Here is a 4,845-nt window from a genome sequence, read left to right on the forward strand (position 1 = left end):
GTTCCATATATTTTTATTCTTCATATTCATACTTTTCATAGACTTTTTATAATATTGATCACTGGTTCCAGTTCTCTTTTGTATCAACGCAAAGTTTTAGTTATCTGGTGATCAAAGAGGGCTTGCTACTATTGTGTCTCCTTCATGTCATTATTTAATTAAATTGTAACTGAAGACCCTAAAAAGCATGTCCCCAGTATTTTTTTAAGAATGGTGCAAAAAGCATTATTTCATCTGGAAAGATTAACACAATGCATCTATTTTGTCTCTTGACACATATAATGCAGAATTTTGAAAGGTCATTGTTGCCTTAAAGATGGATGAAATAAAGGGAAGAACAGGACAAAATGCTGGTGGCTTCAGGCCCTGAGTGTCAGCATTGCGACAACTGAGAAACTAGCCATTTTCATCTTTTGCTTTCATTGTGCTTCCCCCCCCCCCCCTGTTGTTTGGTATTTCAAATGAGAAAGGAGGGGGAAGAGGGAATACTTGAGCTGGTTTAGCTAGCCATAACAATTGCAACTGTATAAGCATCAAGGCCAAATCTAGATAAAGTTTTGGCAGGCTGAAAAGTTGGGAGGTGAGCCTGCATTTCAGATTAATTGGTGAATGTGATTTATGACAGCCTTTCTGGGGTGGGAATTGCAACTTGCTACTTTATAGCAGCAGAGAGGGTTGGGTTCAACTAATGTAAGTGCCGATATTTTGCTTCCTGAATAAAATGTTCTTTGAGGAAGAAATCTTTGCCTTGAAGTTCTTTTAATTGGTTTCATCTATCGGAACCATGATACTGAGAATGAAAATTATAACACAGAGAGGATACATAGGGATGAGAATGGAGAGGATAGTGCAAAATGCTAGTAAGGAAGTGAACATGGTTGTGCTGCTGGTGGTGTCATGTACCTCTGAGTGATAGACAATAAAAAAAATCTGTTAAGGTCTCTTAGCAGAAGTCTCTGTCCATCAACCTTCTGGCTACTGTCAATAGTAGTGAGGAACTAGTACTATTATCAACATATTGGTACCACTATGACAATACTTCAGGAACACAATTATACCACAGGATTCAATCTGGATTGATCACCAGTACCAGAGGTTTAGTCTTCTGAGCTTTCAGACTTGTGCTGGAGCCCATCCTCAGGGAAATTCTGTTTAGCAGAATATGTGCTTTGGGCTATTCTATGTGTAATATTTATGTCTGTGTGGCTTTTTAGTTGTTGAATTAATTGTTGAGTTTATTTTTGTTGTCAACAACTAAAAAGCCACACACTCTCACTCTCTGGTGAGAGTCACAAAGCTCAGAAGACTAAATCTCTGGTCCTTGTGACTGACTGAGATTGGTGCCTGCAACGTCATCCTTGACCTATATATTTGCCTTCATTTGTGACACAATAATATCTTCTGAAATTATATTGCTGTATATTTTTGTCATTCTTGTATGCTTTTATTAATTATTGTCATGTTCTTCCCTTCAGCTTCATCATTATCTGAGAAAGGTCTCATTTAACAACAGTGTTGGAGAAAAGATTTTCTTTGACCAGAATCAGAAGGTTGCAACTGGCTTTGATATTATCAACTGGGTCACCTTCCCAAATCAATCCTTTCTTAGGGTCAAAGTTGGAAAAGTAAATCCATCAGCTCAACCAGAAAGACTTCTCTCTCTATCAGTGAATAACATTGTCTGGCTCAACATTTTCAATCAGGTACCTATTATTCATTTTTAAAGTAGTTCACTGCTCATGCTGCAGCTGATCTCCAAATAACTTGCTTCAACAGCTGGGAAAAATAATGAATCAGATATTTGCTGATAGTTTTAAAATTATAGTGAGAGAAAAGTACATGAAAAGGAATATTCTAGATGCTCAGTTGATTTGGCAGAAAAAAAGTAACTCAATATAGTCATTCCTACTCCTGAGCTCATTATCTAATTAGCCCTAGTCCTTGAGATCTATCACATGAATAAGAGACAATTCAATTTGCATAACTCATTATGCCAGAATATTTTAAGGGATAAGACAAGTCTTTTACACTATCATAAAATGTTTGATAACTCTAATCAAAAAAGGAAAGAAAGGATTTCTCAAGGTGTTTCTAGATTGCTAATATTTAGATTTTAATTATATTGCTCTTTCTTTTATTTACAGATTCAACCTCTTTCTTTATGCAATGATCATTGCTCCTTGGGGTACAGCAAGATCAAAATTGAAGGAAAGCCATTTTGCTGTTATAGATGCCTTCGTTGTCCAGAAGGGAAAATTGCCAACCAGACAGGTAAGAAATGTCATACAAGAATGTTGATATCTATTAGCTGTGAAGATCAATAGGTTCAAAGCACTACCGAGATTCTCAATGCTGGGAATTTACCCGACAGACCCTGAAGATAGAAATGGTTGCAAGATCAACCATGGGATTGTCCCAAGTCAAAATGACTCCAATTCATAAAATGCCCAATGTATCTGAATTAGTTTTTACCTCATAACCATTAGAGTGTCATCTGAAATCTCCTTGTTGTTTTTTTTCTAAATTTGCCTTAGGATGATTGGATAATGGAGTATTGAAGTATGGTATTTTTTGTAGTTTTTAACTAGATCCATCATCTTATTTCTCCCATATACTTATAATGACCTTATTTTCTTGGAGAAAATAGGACAAAAGCCTGAAAATGGGGCAGATCTGATCAAAGTTCATAAAGATAAAATAATTTATTTTTTATGTTTATAACTTTGCTTTACAAAGGAAAATTCAAAAGCAAAACTAAGAAAAAAAACTTTAAAAAGATTCACTCTGTGAGTGAGATGAGTGGCTTCTAAATTATATTTATTTAAAATAAATAAATGAATAGATAAATAGTTAATGCTGTGGACTGCCCAGGGTCAATTGGATTCAAGTAAACATAAGCATTTGGTTATGGTAATGCATATCCAATGAATTGACAAGTATACAAAATTACTATCTAATGGGTATAAAAATAAGCTGATATATTTATCAACTGCCATTATAGACATTATATTCAATTCAAAGATGATCAAATAAAGGTGGAAAGACTATACTAAAATCATGTGAAGCAGAAATGCTAAAATCCCTCATGTCCTCTTCTTAGAAGAAACAAGGTTCAGGCCAGGTTATGCCAGCTTATCTGGAGAACAGCACAGAAGCCAACAGATTGGAGGGGGACAATCTGCATTCCATTACCAAAACAAGAGACTTAAAAGAATGTCCAAACTATTCTACAATATTTTTTATTTCACTACTAACAAAACAGTGCTAAGGATCATTCAAGCCAGAATAGATCAATATATGGAAAACAGAAGCGAGATGTTCAAGTTCAAGGCTCAATTCAATTTTAAACATGCCCATAAAATCAAATTATGTCTGACTAATTAAATTTAAATTTCAAGGTTCTGTTCTCAGCCAGTTTAGCATTGGTTTTAGCATTTAGGCTTACATACTCTCCCATAGCACTTAGCAGCACTCTCTGGGTGGTTTACAATGTAGAAGCATTTTTTACATGTTGCCCCCACCTCATTTTTCTGCCCTTGGAAGAATGGAAGGTTGAGTCAACCTTAGCCCATCAGGAGCAAGTTCCAAGCCGTGGGCAGAGTGTGCCTGCAATGCTGCACTTTAATCACTGCACCACCAGGACTCACAATTTAATTTTAGAACTTTCCTGGTCCATAGCTTTAAAAAATAACTTAGACTTCAACTTCCTAACTTCCCACGCTGTATGATGATAGTCTGAAAATTCCAAGTACTGAAGTACAATTATTTAGAATGTTGGGGAAAACTGAGCCAACTGTGAATGTGCTTGACAACTCTGTTTCATCTTTCAGATTTAGATGATTGTTTCCTCTGTTCTGAAGAAAATTATCCTAACAAGGACAGGGCTGTTTGCATTAAAAAACTCACAATGTTCTTGTCTTACAAAGAAACCTTGGGAATCACCTTGACCAGTGTTGCTTACTTCTTTTCTGTCATCTCAGTTGTAGTGCTGTGGATCTTCATTAAACACAAAGACACTGCCATTGTCAAAGCGAACAATAGGAGCCTCACCTATACTCTTCTCCTTGCTCTCCTGTTCTCTTTCCTTTGCACACTGCTATTCATTGGGCAACCTAATCAAGTGAAATGTCTCATGAGACAAGCTGCTTTTGGTATCATTTTCTCTGTAGCCCTTTCTTGCATATTGGGCAAAACAACCCTAGTGGTTCTTGCTTTCATGGCCACCAAGCCAGGCTCCAAAATGAGGAAATGGGTAGGGAAAAGACTAGCCAATACTATTGTGTCATCTTGCTCCCTGGTGCAAGTAATCATTTGTATTGTGTGGCTGGCAATTTCTCCCCCATTCCCAAATTTAGATATGCATTCCATGGCTGAAGAAATTGTCCTGGAATGTAATGAAGGTTCAGCCATCATGTTTTATATTGTTCTAAGCTTTATGGGGTTCTTGGCTGCTATTAGCTTCATGGTGGCCTTCCTAGCCAGGAAGTTACCAGATAGCTTTAATGAAGCCAAGTTTATCACCTTCAGCATGTTGGTTTTTTGTAGTGTCTGGGTTTCATTTGTTCCCACTTATCTGAGCACCAAGGGAAAGTATATGGTAGCTGTGGAGATCTTCTCCATTTTGGCTTCTGCAGCAGGATTACTGGGTTGCATTTTTTCCCCAAAATGCTACATTATTGTTCTGAGGCCTGATCTGAACATAAAAAAGCAGCTGATAAAGTAATAAAAGTGATCTCCCATTTTTGTTATTATTTTATAATTGTCTTACTCTAGTTCAGGGGTGTCAAACTGCCTGCCTGCGGGCTGGATGTGTCATGTGGAAGTCATGCCCACCCCATTGCCGGC

This window comes from Vipera berus, assembly GCF_964194415.1.
Source record: "Vipera berus genome assembly, chromosome: Z".
NCBI classification, from domain to species: domain Eukaryota; kingdom Metazoa; phylum Chordata; class Lepidosauria; order Squamata; family Viperidae; genus Vipera; species Vipera berus.